The sequence below is a fragment of the Marmota flaviventris genome, chromosome 5 (genome assembly GCF_047511675.1).
Source record: "Marmota flaviventris isolate mMarFla1 chromosome 5, mMarFla1.hap1, whole genome shotgun sequence".
NCBI classification, from domain to species: Eukaryota; Metazoa; Chordata; class Mammalia; order Rodentia; family Sciuridae; genus Marmota; species Marmota flaviventris.
Genome location: NC_092502.1, coordinates 131,717,834 through 131,736,093, shown reverse-complemented (window position 1 = coordinate 131,736,093; position 18,260 = coordinate 131,717,834).

Below are 18,260 nucleotides of genomic sequence, written 5' to 3'. Positions count from 1 at the left end.
TCTTAAAACCTAATCATTTCTCCTCTGAAATTTCTTGCATTGTCTCACATGTGAGTTTTGGGGGGACAGCACATCTAAACCATAACAGTAGTCATTTTCAAAACTTCTTTTTAAAATTGCCCTTTCAAAAAAATCTAAAAAATACTAAGACCAAAATTTACACACACACACACACACACACACACACACATCCAAACAAGAATTATTTATTAACTTGATATAGATTGAACATATCATTTTCTCAGTCTTGGTTTATTTTTCTCATATCCATAAATAGCATCACATAGAAGGGGTCAAAAATTCAAACTGTTCATATTCTGTTGACATTTGAGTAGTTAGAAGGGCCATTTACTATGCTTGGTGATTACTCATATAACTTAGTTTGTAATTTTAAAAGCTTTAGATGGATAATTACAGAAAGTACTCTTAATATGTAATATTTCCTTAACAAATAGACTTATTTCTTCTCCTTAGGCCATAATTAATATGTGAAAAAATGAATTCTGATTAGACACTTTTGGTTTATACAGGAAAGGCAAGAAAAATTTTAAAAAAGGGATTAATGACATTTTTCTCTAAAGTATATGGTAGTCAGGAGGTCAAAAAAAGGTGAAAGATACACAAATAAGTAGAGAAAAGTGGAGTATAATATGCTGTCACAGTCTGAACTCATTTCTGCTAATTTGAGAGATTGTTTCAAATGATGACTTCAAAGGCCTCCTGGTGACATTCAAGTGGACCATTTAAGATAACTGTGATATCAGAAATCCAATTTTAGTAGAGATGAGACCTTTATATTGTAAGAACTGTTCATGAACTCTAAGTTCTCACAGTCACCTTTTCTCTATTCAAATGAAATTGCCCTATTTCATATTGAGATGTCAGGTGTGCAACTCATTAAGTACATTGCAAAATGCTAATAGGATCCTTTTAATTAAAGTTTCTCCACATTGGACAATTAAGAGTTCATGAAGAACATACCCAGATAAAATTATTCGTGATATTTAGCACTAAATCCCATATTTATTACTGTAATGAATAAAAAAGACAGTACTATGAAAAGTACAACTTAACTCATTAATATTGTTATAGCTTTTATAATCCTTCTTATTTGGCATTAACTAATCCAGGTAAATTGAATGTTGTTTCCAAATTTACTATTACAAAAATAATACTGGGTTTTGTTTCTTTAACTCACTGATGTATTTCAAATAATTAATGTGTTGTTTGTTTGTTTGTTTGTTTTGAATGGAAAAAACCCAAGGGGATTTCCACTTATAATAATATTTAGAAACACAAGTAATTTTAACTACAATTATTATATAAGAAATACTATTCAATGGGTACTGGATATTTAAAAACTTTGCCAATAAGTTTTACTAGTTACTTCGCATTTTCTATTGATTTAATTCTTACAAAAATCCATAATTAGATATAATTTTGTTTTACATTTTATTGATAGATTAAGTTGCTCGAAGTCATTATGCTATTTATTTACACAGCTGGAAATAAAATCCAGACTTTCATCTCCTGTGGTTGCAGCATGTTGTTATTGTTATATCTGCTGCCTTTTTCAATTCACTTACTTTAGAGAAGGAAAACAGAGATGTAGCATCTGCTTTCTGATAATGACCAGAACTCGTGGCACTGGAAGGTTGATGATAAGAGTTTAAGTTTTCTTCATACAAATTGCTTTGTAGTTGCAAGATGAAATCATAACTGTGAAAGATGTCTTGACAACTGAAATGAATATCTGCGAAAAGGTAGGTAGACAGCATGTGCTTCTGAATGTTTTACCCTGAGAATGACACAATGACATGATGTGATATTTTGTCTGGAGATGAAAAATGAGAAATTATTAACAGACTTAGAGAAATTTTTATGTGAAAAGAAGATGGACTTAGTATTTTAAAAAAACTAATTTGAAAAAAATAAAAAGGACAGATGAACTATTTCCAATTAAAGGAAATTAAAGAAATACCTGATCATTGATGTTATCCTTTTAAGGCAGGAATAATTACTACAAAGAATCTCACTGGGTCAGTTCACACAATGGGATCATGGACCACAGATTAGGTGCAAGTATTAAATTAATGTTAAATTGTCATGAATTGATAACAATATGGTGGTTACATTAGGAAATATCCTTATTCTTAATATGTGGTAAAATGTGAACTTGGCAGATATACAATCTTGATATAAAAACAGTTCCTTTTTCTCTTGGTATTTTAAAGATGTTTTTCTGTTTTCTAGTGAATGCAATGCCTTTTATTATAAAATTTGCTACAAGATGTTCCTTTGAAAATGGTCTCACTCTCCTTTCCAACCCCACCTTTGGTGACATTACAAATATTCTCTTCATTTTTGGTCACTTTATCCCATAATTTATCTAAAGAATTTTCCTTTTCATTTATCCTTCTTGACTCTGTTGTTTTATAACTCAATAGATTCATGTAATTCAAAGACCATATTTCTCCAATGTTTTCTTTCCCATCCTTTCATACCTACTTCTCAGAACATTCTATTGTGTCCAAATTGTCTCTTATCCTCTTTTATGTGTCTCCAAGATTTTTTCTTTTGTCTCTCAAGTTCAGTCTGTCTCTTTTTTAAAATCTCATCTTCCATTTCCTAGACAATATTCTGATAAACCCAAACTGCACTTCAACACTTACATTGAGTTCATAATTTACTCTATTGTATTTTTAACTCCTAAAGCTTCCATATAATTTTTTTGCAGTAAACTGGCACAATTACTCAGAGGTTGTACCTATCCACTTCTTTCTTTGCTCTGCTTTCTGGGCCATGTTAATTACAATTTGTTTTTTATTAGATTCTGGATTTTTTTTATCCAGCTTGCCACACACACACAAGCACACAGTACACGGGTACATACATACACACACACACACACACACATACACACAACACTTTGAAGCAAAAACTATGTTCCAGTGGATTGTTTTAATCCCCTAATTCCCCAGTCTCAGAGACAATGTTGCCTTTAGTTCTGGTCTCATCAATAACTTATTTCAAAACATTTCTCTATCTCTTCCTCCCCATTGGGTCTCCATGTTATTCTCAGGGGAAGTGTTTTATTCTATGATATTACATTGTGGATGGACATGGTAATAATACTTTATTTTAATGAACTGATTTTATAAAAATATAGTTGATACTTTGACTATAGATATCACTCTACATGTAGAATTATATTGCTGAAATAAAACAATATTACAATGTGCTTAGGTATGTTTTAATTTAAAATATCTGCTCTTGTTTCACATATTTAGAATATTAAATTTCATATATCAGAAGTATGAAAAATAGAGATGTGATATGTAAAACATTTGAGTGATCTTCTGTCTCATACTGAGAGTTCCATAAGTGATGGTGAGGTGAGATACTCAGGTTTAACTTACTGTTTGGAGAGGAAATCAATGAGAAGTGATGTTTATAATAGCTGAGGCTGGACATAATGGCACTCACCTGTAATTTCAGCTACACTGGAGGCTGAGGCAGCAGGATCTCAAGTTTGAGGCCAGTTTGTAGTCTCCAATTTGGAGACTCTGTGTCAAAATAAGAAATAAAAAGGGCTGGAAATTTTTTTAGTTGTAAAGAACTCCTGGGTTCAATCCTGAGTACTATAAAAATAACAACAGTGGAAACTTATCCTGTAAACACATTTTTATCAGTTTTCAAGGTAATATACATTTGCTTATTTGGAAAAATTTGACATTTAAAATCTTTATAAATCATGGGCATGAGAAAATTCGAATGTGTCTTTGATATTCTACTTTTCCTCCAGATAGAAAGTCTGATGGATTCAATTGGAATGTTTTATTTTTCACTCTCTTCCCAACTGATCCCATTTTAACAGAGTTTAAAATATGTTTAGTTGTGCTTTTATAAATCTTATATGCATCTTCAATTGTATCCTGTTTAACTTTTGGAATTCTTTTGGCTCAAATCCACCTATCAATAATATCCCCCAGTAGCTTGAACAGGGTATAAGCCTAAACTCTTGAGTTCACGGAAATGTTAACTCCCTGATGTGCTCCTTCTATCTTACTTACACCCTCACATTTTACCTCACAAGTATATAAACAATAATTATCAATTAAAAATAAAACCCACAAAAGGCATTGCTGTCATAATTATCAGTGTAAGCATTTTTAAAAGAAGGAAAAAAAAACTCTCAGAAGTAGTTTATATCTAGATGCATCAAAATGAAGACAAAAGAAAAAAGAAGTCATTAAATTAGTTCAGATTTTTTCCATCTACACTTGTTTTCTCTATATAATGTCACTTGGTTTGGATTGATTCATTCATTTAAGAGATGTTTTGAGCTATTTTTATATTTGGTGCTCAATGGTGTGCATACTGTGGCAAGCAAAACAAGATCTCTCTTCATATGCTTGCTTCACATGTGTGCTAGTGCAGGAGGCAACCCAAACCAGCTAAACAAGTACATATAAAGATTTCTGTTCTATTCATATAAATATACTTAAACAAAGAATAGATTTAAGTGAGATGGAAGGGATTGCTGTTTTATAAAGGCTAGAACATATCAAAATTGGCTCTCATAGGGATTCAGTGAGCTATAACCTAAGAGCTGCAAGAATCTATTAAGTCATGTGAACATCCAGAGGGGGTCCCAGGAGCTGGGGCAGCATATGCAAATGCCCTTATGGGGTATTCTGCTTGATATAGATCAAAATGACAAATGTGATCTAAATATAGAGTGGAGGGGAGTGCTTCTAAGTAAAATTAAAGTACTAATAATAGGCCAGAACATTATACTTCTCTGAAGATCATGATAAGGAAATGGAAGTCACTGATTAGTTTTAATAGAGTTGAATGTGATGCAATTTCCTATTTAATATAGCAATTCTCTAGATAAGAAATGTTCTAAAGTACCAGAGTGGAAGCAAGACGCAGGGAAATTTAAGAATCCCTGTACAAAATCAAAGTAGTTTCAAATGAGGGAGAAAGCAGAGAAGCTGATTGTAAGAACAGAACAGGCCACTAAACTTACATTGTATTAAATAAGCTACTATAAGAGGTAAGTACTACTATTTATATATGTTCTGATGACTCTCAATTTGTACAGATAAATAGAAAATTTAAAAGAGAATTGCTGATTAAGACTAATTCTTCAAAACTGAATATGAACAATTATTTCCTGTCATTTTATCACTTTTGCTCATACTCAAAAAGTATTAACTTGTTATTTTAATTAATTAAAATTTTTGTGTAGGCCTTTTAATATATAATTTCTAGATTATTTCATAAAACATTAAGAGTTGTGCTACTTAAATACTGAGAAGGTATCTGTGTTAATGGCACATATGTAAGTATTAATACTAATGTTGGAAAAAATATTGTAAATACTGAGGTGGAAAACAATATACTGATATAAAATTGTTTTTCAGATACATTATTTCCTCTTTTATCTCTGAATTAGCAAAACAAATGACATATGGTTTAATAAATGCCATGTGTCCCTTCATTTTTTTTTTTTGGTTTTATTCATTTGGGGACATATTAGTGATTTTGAGGATATAGGGTTATTTTTCCTCAAATGATATATTATTGAAAATATAAAGGAAGACTTTCATATAGAAAATTCCAAATATGCTCTTGCAGGACATATAAGACCACATCTTTATAAAATTAATGAGTTGCCTAAGGCCAGAATCATTTAATCTCTTTTTCAAATCCTTAATCCCCTAGATTTAAAACACTGTATCTTTCAAAACTTATGATGTCCATTTATATTCCAGATATTACAAGATAGTCACATTTTACTGTTATTTTCATGAAACTTCTTTGAGAAGTCTTTGTGATAAAAGTAACAAAAGTATCTTAAGGTACCTCTGAGTTCTTTGAAAATTATCTTTTATTTATTCTAAGAACTGGAACAAGAACTTCTTAGGTATTCAAATAACAGTCAGGGACATTGTGAGTTTGTCAGTGGAAGAAATGTGAATTGTTCATGAAAATCAGTCTGTGTCATATGATCAATGAAACCCTCAAAGTGCCTGATTTTATCATTAAATACTTTAGCTTAATAAAATGCTCTTATGAATGCAATAAATGATGCTATTTTGTAGTAGATAGTATACATTGTCAAGGAATAATGAACGGGACTGAAATATATTGTGCCGTGAACATTTTTCCTGCACAGACAGGAAAATAGGATGGAAAAAAAAAAATATATATATATATATTGAAGATTAAAAGACTGCAGCTATTGTGGCAAAGTGAAAGATAATTTGAGACACTATTCAATCTCAAGTTAGCCGTTTCCATTTTTTAGTAGTGAATAAAATGAAATTGCAGGATTGAAAGGTGAAAATAGGAAATTGTTTCATTATCTTAGCAGAGTCCAAGAATTTAAGAACTCTTAGCATAAAATTTAACCTTTGAAATTTGTCTGTGTGTAGTTTATTTGTGTGCATATGTGCATAAATCCATCAATTGCTGTCTTTAATTTCTGTTAATTCTCCTTGGAATGCATTTTGTAATATTCTCTTTACCATCAACTTCTCCTATTATTTCAGTATAGGTAGACATATGTAATCTGGATAGACATTTTACATTTATATAGTTCAATATTTTTTTCCACTTGTCCTTTTTATTCATGCAGTTTCATTATGCGGGACTCGCCTACCTGTTCCTCCTTCAGTCTATGTCAGGGAGTCACATCTTCCCTTTAGGCTCCATTCCTTTCTGCATTTGAATGAGAGTCCTTATAAATGGAATTCCTGAGTCAGAAATCTAAGAATAAATTGAAATAAGTCCCTTTAAAACATTTCAGCAGAAGACTACATCTTTTATTTTTAAAGACTTTCAGAGAGTCCCAAATTTCTTTCTTACATATGCAGACATTTATGTTTCCATTCCATTCAGATTAAGCAACATTTGAAAAATCACAGTATATTTGCAAAATGCATTCACCAGAACATTTTAAGAAAATACAAGTCCTTACATAAATGTGTGTGTGTGTGTGTGTGTGCACTATAGCTATCCCTACACCAGGTTCTTGATAAAATCCCTTAATACTGTCTTTAAAATAGTGCTCTAAAATCAAATAAAACTCTGCAAGTTGGAGGAAGCTTTAGCCTACATAAAATTAATTCAAACTCAAATGTGCAATTCTTCACATGGTAATTCACAGAATAAGATATAAAAGAAATTATAAAATGTACTTGATACAAAAGAGCATGAACTTCAAGTTCTTTCTGTATATCTCCAATAACTAGACCATTTTAGATAATAAAATGCTAACAGGCTTTTAATGATCTTTAATAAAAACTTTGAACATGAACCACCTAACAGAACTGCCGAAGTTTACAGAGTATCAAGTTCCTAGTAATTGCAATAATCTTCTCCAACATTTTTCCTTCAATATTCATTAGTTGGGGATACAGCTCAGTGTTCAAATATCTGCCTAGCATGTATGACATCCTGAATTCAATCCCAACACTACATACACACACAAAAAAGGCATAATTGATGATTGTTAATATTGTGGAATTAAAAATAGAACATGATATAAGAAGGATCAATATAATAAAAGATCGAGGATTGAAGAGTTAATCTTTTGTTATACTGATTCTTATGATATACATATTTTATGCTCATACATCGGGTGAAGAAATCTCATCAGAAAACCAAATAAATGAACTTGAAAGTGCTAAATCCCAAGAAATTGTATAATTTGTTTATACACACACACACACACATACACACACACAAACACACACACATCCATATTACCTACTCAGTTCTAACTTGAGCAAAAGAAATGTAATGTAAGTTGACATTATTATATGTCATCAGAAAACTGCTGTTTCTTTGCTCTTTGCTTTGGTATATGTACTAACTCCAAAGGAATACATTTTAACAAGAATTAACTACTTTGTTGATAATAGAAGCACTAAGTAAAAATTATTTGATTTTTAAAGTTTTTATTTATTTTTAAAGAAATACATTTCAATTTATTTTAGATCTCAATAAGAGCAAAAAAAAAAAAAAAAAAACGTTGGCTTCCCTTATTACTATTTTAAAGAAATCACCACATTTTTTTTGTACACTCTATGATATGCCTTTTTTAAAAAATAATTTCTTTTTATTTGTATACATGACAGTAGAATACATTTTGACATATTTTACATACATGAAGCATAAATTCCCATTCTTGTGGTTGTACATGATATGGAGTTACACTGGTCATGTATTCATATAGGGAAATGGAAGACTTATGTCTGATTCATTCTACTGTCTTTCCTATACTCACCCTCACTATCTTCCCTTCATTTTCCTTTGTCTAAACCAATGAACATCTATTCTTCCCTCCTTCTCTTATTCTGTGTGTGCATCCGAATATCAGAAAGAACATTTCACCTTAGTTTTTTTTTTTTGGAATTGATTTATTTTACTTAGCATGATAATCTCCAGTTCCATCCATTTACTGTTAAATACCATAATTTCATTCTTCTTTATGGCTGAGGAATATTTCATTGTGTGTATATACCACATTTTTTTAAATCTATTCATCTGTTGAAGAGCATCTAGGTAGATTCCATAGCTTAGCTATTGTGAATTGAGCTGCTATAAACATACATGTGGCTGTGTCACTATAATATGCTGGAAATCATCATATTTAACACTAATATTTGTCTTTTGCATGCCTTACTAGAATATAAAAAACAAAAGGCTAAATTTGTTTCTCTTACTAATACCTAAAGGTATATATTGTTTACACTAACTTCCTTCCTTTTGTCTAATTTTTCTATATACTAAGTTTACATTTTATTTGTGTTTATCTTATTTGATACAGATTATCATAAGAAAATTATTTTATATTTAATTTAAGGCTTTATATACTTCTTTATACAGTTTAACAAAATATTAAATACATTAAAAATCTTCAAAAGTATGGTGTGAATATTTATCTTTCTTTGTACTTACACACACTAGAGTTTTGAGTATTTAATATTCTTTCAATGATTAACTACAGTGAGCATTTTCCCTGGATAATTTTGAAACTTGTATATGATACGGAAGTTCACACAGTAATAGAAAATGTACTGTGTGCTTAAGCATTTATTATGAACCAGAAACGAGTATAGTCTACATGCAAGTGTGTGATGTTATAAAAGCCTTAGAGGAAAGTACTAACTGCTTTCAAAATGATTATGCTGATAACTAAGTGAAACAAAATTGGTGAACTACAGAACATAAATTCCCATCTGGCATTCTCTCATTAACAGAAGTATGAGTTTCTTTCAAATTGTGTCTTTTTCCTTGAAGACTCAATGTGACAGATAGAATCACCATGTTTTATAGATACTTGCATATTAAAATACATATTATATCAAATACATATTATATCAGTTTATTGGAAAGAAAAGCCTGACAAAACAGATAAAACAGTGGTATTAATGTCTTCCATTTTTCGTCCACACAATGAAAATAATCAAAAAATAATTAAATAACACATACAATCATTTGGTGCAAACTGAACTCTGACATGTATAATTTCAAAAACCTAAATATTTGTCAATGCACCGATAAAGAAAGCGGGGTGTATGAATAGTTAGATAGACAGATAGATAGCTGTTATAGGTGAAATACTATAGACAAAAAGAAGGCTGCATCATGAGTAAACCTGGAGGATATTATGTTAGTACAATAAGTCATATACAAAGTAACAAAATCATATGCAAAAGGAAAAATATGCATGATCTCACTTCTATGTGGAATTTTTTTCTTGAAAAAGTAAAATGTACAGAGAGAATAAAACAGTAGTGACTGGGGGAGTCGGAAGGAAATGGGAAGATATTGTTCAAAGGGTATACATCAGTAGATATGTAGGAGGAATAAATCTACAGATCTAATTTACAGCATAAGGATGATAGAAACCAAATTTGTGTTCATTGTATTATGGATTTTTGTTGAATAGGAAATATTTCAATGTTGTTGTAAAAAAAAAAAGATATAACTGTTTGATAGAGGTATGTTATTTGGCTTCGCTATAGTTACTAATTTACCACCTATGTGTATCCCTTTACATCACACTGTAGACATCAAATATACAAAACAAAATTTACTTTTAAAAGGTAATGAAGTGTGTAACTTAGGATGCCCTGGGAAATTTTCAACAATTTAAATTCCAAGCACTGCCATGGATATACATTTTTACATGAAGGAGTATTTAGCCAGAAGAAAAGTCTTACAATTCTTTGAAGTTATTATTATTTTTCATTCATCCCACATATGAATTTTAAATGTGATAAGCGATTTTAACAAACCTTTTACAAAAATATGACCAAATCTTGCTTACTGTGGACAAACGTTAAATGGATAATAAAAATACTGATAGTTTTTTTAAGGATAATGGATTTTCTTCCTTTTACTAAGTTGCAAATGTATCAGGGAGACACTATTAGTAAAACAGTGCTGCACACATGCAAAACAATGCTAAATGATTTGAGCATCTGGGAGGATAATTTGTGGATCAAGTTTTCAAGGCTGGTTTTAGATCAGGGAACCTGGACCCCTGTCCACTGTCTTTCTGCTCCAGTGATGCATTTATTCCTATATAATTGAACTATCTCATGCTCATTTGAAATTCATGTTGGCTAGTTGATGAAATATTGCTTCCTAAATGCTACTTCTATTAAACTAGCAAATAAAGGACAACCAAAGAAAGTAATTTATTAGATTGCTTTTCATCAGATATACTCCATACAAAGGTTCAAGGAAAAGGAAGAACACATCCACCTTAAAACTTAAAAGAAAAGGTACCTCCTTTGAGCCAAGGCTGATACCAAATACCCACACTACCAGATATCAGGGAAACTTAGGCAGGAGGTGGCCTGCAGGTAGGGGTTCCAGGCCAGCCTGGGCAGCATAGTAGGACCTGTCTCCAAAAGAAAAAAAAATCCTTTGGTTTTTTATATGTGAAATTTATTTCAATTGTCTGTTGAATGTGAAGACCCAGAGTTCAGTACCTATAAAGATTATCTTCATTACTCATTATGAGATAACTGGGAAATATTTACTATTCATTATCAAACTGGATCCCAATCAGTTTAAAGTTGTCCCTTGACTCTTTATGAATTATTATTTCAGCAAAACAATTCTAAAAATAAATTATGATCATCTCTTGCTCTCAGATATTTGGAAATGTAATTCATCTACCCAGTTAAGTTTTCTAAGGCATCTATAATTCAGTTTTGGCATCTATAATTCAGTTTTAGGGTTGTAGCTCAGTAGTAGAGTGTTTGCCTAGCATGTGTGAAGTACTGGGTTCAATTCTCAGCACCATATATATATGAATAAATAAAATAAATGTCCCTCAACAACTAAAATAATTTTTAAAATGTAATTATATTTTAAAAATGTTTTAGTTGTAGATGAACACAATACTTTAATTATTTATCTATTTTATGTGATGCTGAGTATCAAACCCAGTGCTCCACACATGCTAGACACAAATTCTACCAATGAGCTACAACCCCAGCCCAACTTTTAATTAATATAGTAGTCATAAAAATATTTACTTCAGTGTATCCATCAACCAAATTAGATGATTTATCTATATTGAAAAGTGATGCCACTATTTTGAAAAGATATTCATAGAGAAAGAAACTAGAGAAAGGTAAACAATTATTTTTGTCTATTCTGATTTCAAGTTCCAATTTCTGCAAAAGGAACTTATTATTGACCTAAATATAGGTAGCTTTCCAATTTTAATGCATTTTGTGAGAATCAAGATATTCTCAATTAATTTACCTCAGTACTAGTGGTTAGTAAAAATATTCTTTATTATAAGCATGCATTAAATTTTATATCTTATGATTTTACTGTACTATCGTGTATATAATATAAAAATATGAATACTTAAAGTGTAAATATGATAACTAATTTTTAAAAAGATGCACACTAGTAGAAAAAATAGGGGCATCCTTTTCTTGGAGCTTTCAATTTAGAAAACTTGTGCTGTGAAGTCATCCTTTTGAAAGTAACTCAAACATTTAACAAGATAAATGAGCCTAATGCCATTTTATAACTGGGGCCATCTCTTTGAAACTTACTCATCAAGGAAGATAGCAACTTTTCTCCTGGTTCCTCAGAGGGTAGGAGATTAATGTAGGAAAGTACCTTCCTACAAGTTACAGAGCTACTTACTATTTTTTGTCATAGGTAGAAGTTTATTTTTCTTTGGATAAGGCCACTTTGTTAACACAAATGGTCACCATAGTGACCCATGGAGTTTAAGATGAAGTACTTCCTTTGACAAGCATTCTTACTCAGGACTAGTATTGTTATCTTGAGAAATTCATGCTTTCTGGGTTGTATCTGCTTGAGAATATGAAAGGATAAAATTTCTTTCTGTCTTTGTGATTTCCTTCCTGGATAACCTGTAAGATATTACATTCTGGTTTAATGCATACTCAATAATGAAGCTGTTTCCTTACTCTTCTACCCATTTGGAAAATTTTTCTGGGTTGTTAGGAGATTTGGGTTTTAATCATATTTCCACAAAAATACAGTGCATTGGTTTACATTTTGAACTTTATTTCTGGTTGAAGTCTTCATGGAATAAGAACACTGTGCCTTTATATTATTTTATGTTGAAATAGGAATTTGCAACTCTTACAAAATTGAAAATATCCATAATTTAATACAGAGTATCATACATTCCATTAGGCAAAGATTTAAGAGAAAAGCTCTGCACAGCTAACGTTACATAGTGTCAGCTTTATGTGGCTATGTGTAGCACCATAGTGTTTCCCCCTAACCTTCATGTAAGCAAATACTTAGACTGTATCAAGGTGTGTGTAGAATAGCATAAGATAGCTCTATTTTTTCCTATCCCAAGGCTACGTCTTTTAAGGATAAAGAAACTAGATTTCAAAAAGGAGGACACTGGAAAACACTTTTGATTGCTTGGATTCTAGGGGATATTATAATTTAAACTTAGAATTAAATTTTGGAAATGCTCCAAAATAAATTGAAATAGGTTTTAGGTTGACATACTTAGGATGTGCTCTGCAGGGTTGACTTGATTTCTTTTTTGCATGACTTTCCAATATATTTAATTTTTCAAAGTTAATAAAAAAGTAGCAAATCTAAAAAAAATTAACTATTTTTACTTGGTGCACACTAATTGTTATGTATATATTCTGCCCTTTAAGGCAAACCCTGCTGGATATTTGAAGTCTTTTACCTGTGATTTCTGTCTACATTCCTTATTTAAAAGTTAAGATCTTGTTAAATATAGGCATAAAACAAAATGTGTTAAAACTCTTAGCAGATTGTGGTTCCTTCTTTCACAAGAACTCACCATGGCAAATGTGACGACTTCTTAAAATGTGAAATTTGTTTATTTCACACCTCAATCACTTACAAACTAATATGTAAATTGAAATCACTATGATATTTATTTTCATGGTTCTGCCTTCCCCCCTGGAATGTACACTTCATGAGGACAGATACTCTTGACCATTATTCTCACTGGTGTATCTCAAGTGTCTGGCAAATGAATTATGCTCAATAAATGTTTAAGGAATATATTTTTACAAATAGTATCTCAATGAATGCTACTTGGATTTGAATATCAATTAAAAGTGTGACTGATCTTTAAATCATTATCTACTCATACTGGTTGTTTTTAGAGGTATCTACTTACTTTTATCGGAGGGGCCCCAAATAAATGTTCTTCATTGAAGGGTCCTCAAAAGCCACACAATGATACCATGGTCTCTGAATGAAAATAATGTAACATCCGAACAACTTAACACAGGTGTCTCCTTGACTACATAGCACATTTTATTTTTTAATCAACTGTATTGGAAATGTCAATCTTTAAAGTGTGCTGGTCTCTTCATCCTAACTTTCATTCATGGGAATAAATTTTGACAACAACTTTCAGGAATGAGACAGAGAGGTTGGAATTAGCAAATCAAGTGCTGAGAGGTGAGACTGGCCTGATATTGCATTCAGAGTTACTGGAATAGTGTGGAACAGCTGAGGATTCAGTTTTTAACACCAGCAGGATATGAAAAGAAAAGGTGAGTCACAGCTTTGGAGGTATGAAATGAGAGTGAATGCTTCCAAACTGGAGGAAAACATGAGAACAAACTAGGGACAGGGGAGTTTCGAATGATTCTCTGTACAAGTAAAAATCCAGTATTCAAAGCTTATTTTCACACTGAATACAACAAATGAGCTTTAATTAATGCATGGTAAAGACAACAGCCTCCTGTGATTCAACAGTACAGTTATATTATTGAATCCCAAGTGTATTCTTGTTTTTTTTTTTTTTTTTTTTTTTTGTTTGTTTTTAGCACACATATACTTGTTTTGGTTAAAAACAATTAATATAGAGCATGAAGACAATTCCAATAGAAATTTTCATCCTGATTTACTATTACATCAGGATTCATTTATACTGATTTTGTGCAATAGAGTCTTTGAACACAAAATCAAGGATTACATTTTTTTCCTAAGTTAAATATAATTAGGAGAACTATTCTCTTGTTTTACCAATAATTGCATTTTGATCCTGACAACCAATAGTTTATTCATTTTATATGTGTAAAATTCATGAACTAAAAAAAGTATGCCTTCTGCAGTATTTTAATGATACAATGCTCCATGATTGAAATGGAGGATAGAGTAGGAACCTAGGGCACACCCTAAGGTTCCTACAATAACATCACATTGCCAGGCTGTTAGCTGAGAGCTCTACTTTAGGATTTCCTTTAATTTCTATGCCACTATAACTTGATAAAAAAAGTTACAATAAGTAAAGCCCTAACAACATTAAGCAGCTCATGCAGAAAACATTCATTTAATAAATGATTAAGGAAGAATGAAGCCACTTTAAGAACAACAACAACAAAACACTAATGTTCTGTTCCATTCTGTCCTAGCCTCTTCCATTCCATTCTATTTTTGGTTGTATTGTGTTTACTATGTTTTTACCCAATCACATCAATTTAAAGGAAAAATAAAATTCAACTTTATTGTTTTGCAGACAATGATAATAAAACTTATAACTCAATAATGAGCTATTGTTTTACATTTACATTATTTAAATTTTAGGGCCATTAAAAAACTGTAGTCAAAATTTTCACTTATCATCCAGTGTCAATTTGATTGGTAGATTTTGTAAAGATCATCTCATAAAAATAGAATTTCTCACTCATGAATCTAGACTATTAAAATTTTTATATTTAAAAATATTATTGCATTATTCTTCAATAATATAGAAAAGTTTACACTGCAAACTATAATAACCACCCATTTTTTTCAAATTGTAAATAAAATATTATATTTCCATTTAAAATAATATTTGATACTCTATTAAGTAAAAAATAATGTTGCATTGTTCTTTTATTAGGTATACTTAAATATTAGTAATTTTGTTTTTGCCTATTTTTCTAACTGTGCTGAACCAAAATATCTAAATAACCCTCATCTGTGGATCTGGGGCTATAACTCAGTGGTGGAATGTTTGCCTCATATGTATGAGGCACTGGGTTCAATTCTCAGCACTGCATAAAAATAAATAAGCAAAATAAAAGTATTGTGTACACCTACAAAAAATATACATATATATATATATATATATATATATATATATATATATATATATATATTCCTCATCTGTCTAGTTCTCCAGAGTTCTCTCTGATAACTTCATGCATAACTAAGTCACAATTTCTTATAAAAGAAAAAAAAAGTTCAAGGATATACTCTTATTAAAAGTAAAATTCAGTTGAAGAAAAACTCGTGCTGGACATTTTTTTTTTCTCTGTGACAATTCCTAAAACAAATTGATTTTGCATTACCCCAAATAAATATCAGGAGAGACAATTTCAACTAGTGTTACAGTGATTAAGTAACATCTCAAAAATATTCTATAAAAATACTTAAAACAATTAATATTTTCAGGAAATATAACAATAAAAAATTAAATATTTTAGAAACAAAGATAAATAAAATTCAAATTTATGGAAAATTTACCATCACTAAAAAAATAAGAAAAAAACTGCTTCTTCTGCTTGTTTCTGATTTGTTCTAAAACTTCCCAGGTTGTTTGGGTGTCTTCTGCTCTCTCAAAATGAGGAGTAGATAAAACTGCAGGTAATTCTTAAGCTCCCCCTTTCTTCTTACACAGCATCTGTTTTGCAAGGACCATTTGCCCAAAGTCCCCTTCTCATCAGGACAATCTCAGAAATCAGAAGTTCATCAGTGTGAGGTGAACCAAGATGTTTTGTTGCCTTTGACAGAAAAAAAAAAAAAAAAGTTACAGTTCATATAACTATTGAACTTAAGGAAGCATGTAGCTTTGTTTTATTCTAGTTCAATCTTTTATTACCCTCAGATTAAAGACAAATGAATCTACAAGAAAGATATTATTTTTAGAACACAATATCATTTAGCCTTGGCTGTAACCAAGTGAAAAAAGCAGAAAAACTCAAGGTCTGTCTCAATGCAGTGCTGGCTGTTTTTTCTAATAACCCAAAATGGGAAATCAGAGGTTGATACCTCTGCTGGCCAGCTGTCATATCATCCCTGACCCAGGCAGTAAGCACTGTGATTTTGATCAGCTTTCTGCTTTCAGCAGAACTAACAGGCTGTTATTCAAAGTAGTCCCTGGCCACTAACCTGTTGGATCGTTGCAGCTGGGTGAGGGTCAGCTCTCCAATTTCTGTAAAGTACATGTTATTTTTATTGTTCTGCCTGGGAGCTCATAGCGTTTTCTCTTCATACTTGGCATTCTGTAGCTGTAGTGGGTTTGACTGGATCTGTTCTTTCTTAACAAGCTGCCTGGTACTCAGGGAGCATTTTCAATTTGTTGATTCTTGTTTAATGCAGGAGATTGTTCTGTTATCAAGTATTTTCTTATCCTCTCACTTTCTCTGTTACCCTGTTCTTTCCATTTTCTGAATTTATATTATGCACATGAGAGTTTTTGTCTGGATCTGGATCTAGGAACACCATAAGGCACTACTCTAGGGATTGTATAGTCTAATACTAATTTCCACGGGGTTGAAATTGGGGACTCTGGGTTCTTGTCTTGTCCCCTTTGATTTCCAAATCATATTTTTTCTAGGATTATGAGATATATTTTTTACTTTGTAGTCTAGGACCACAATCCAGGTCTATCCATTGACCATTCTTTTCTTCTATTCATGCTTAAAATATATGAATCTGGGGCTGGGGTTGTGTATCAGTGGTAGAGTGCTTGCCTAGCATGTGTGAGGCACTGGGTTCAATCCTCAAAAATCACATAAAAATAAAGAAATAAAATAAAGATCTTGTGTCCATCTTCGACTAAAATAATTTTTCAAATAAAATAAAATAAAATAAATGTTTAAACTTGATTATATCTTTAAAAAATATCTTTGTAGTTGTAGATGAAAAGAATACCTTTTTTGTTGTTGTTGTTTATTTTTATGTGGTGCTAAAGATCAAACCCAGTGCCTCATACATGCTAAGCAAGTGCTCTGCCCCTGAGCTACAGCCCCCTGATTATATCTTAATTATATAAAAATTGCTGTCTGTGCTAAAAATAATTTTAATTAAATGTTTTCATTGTTGCTAATGTTTTATTATTGTTGGTATTGAAGTTGTTATCTGTTTGTCATGTACTTTAATTTCTCTAAGAGCAGTCTGTTTCTGCTCCTTTGTGTTTTTTTCTCTGTGCTAGATATTGGGTGCATATTAGCCTATGCTCATTGGCCTCAGCTCTTCATTGGATCTAGTTATTGGTGCATCCTAAGCAGCAATTCACTAGACAATTGGTAGGGGTCTTTGTCCCTAGGGCTCCCAGGGCTCCACCCAGTAAGTTGTCTTAGTGGCACCAGGGGAAAATACTTTGCATCTCCATTGGCTCAGTTGTGGGGATTAAATCTCTGTTAGCCAGGAGCATGGACACTTTTTAGTTTCTCCCACTTTCCTCAGGAGCCACTGGCCCTCTACAGACTTCTCTCATTAGTGGGGCTACACTTTCAGTCTGTGATATATAGATTTACACATGTTGAATATCCTGCAGGATCATTGTGTTTTAATAATCTTCTAATGACCTCATGGGTGAGGGAAGTATTCTTATCCTAGGATTGTAAGGATGGCTGGAATTGTAATACCAGACTCTAGACAGATGAAATTGACAACATTATTTTAATCGCATATATTTGCAGCAGGAATGGAGGACATTATTCCATGGAGGGCCA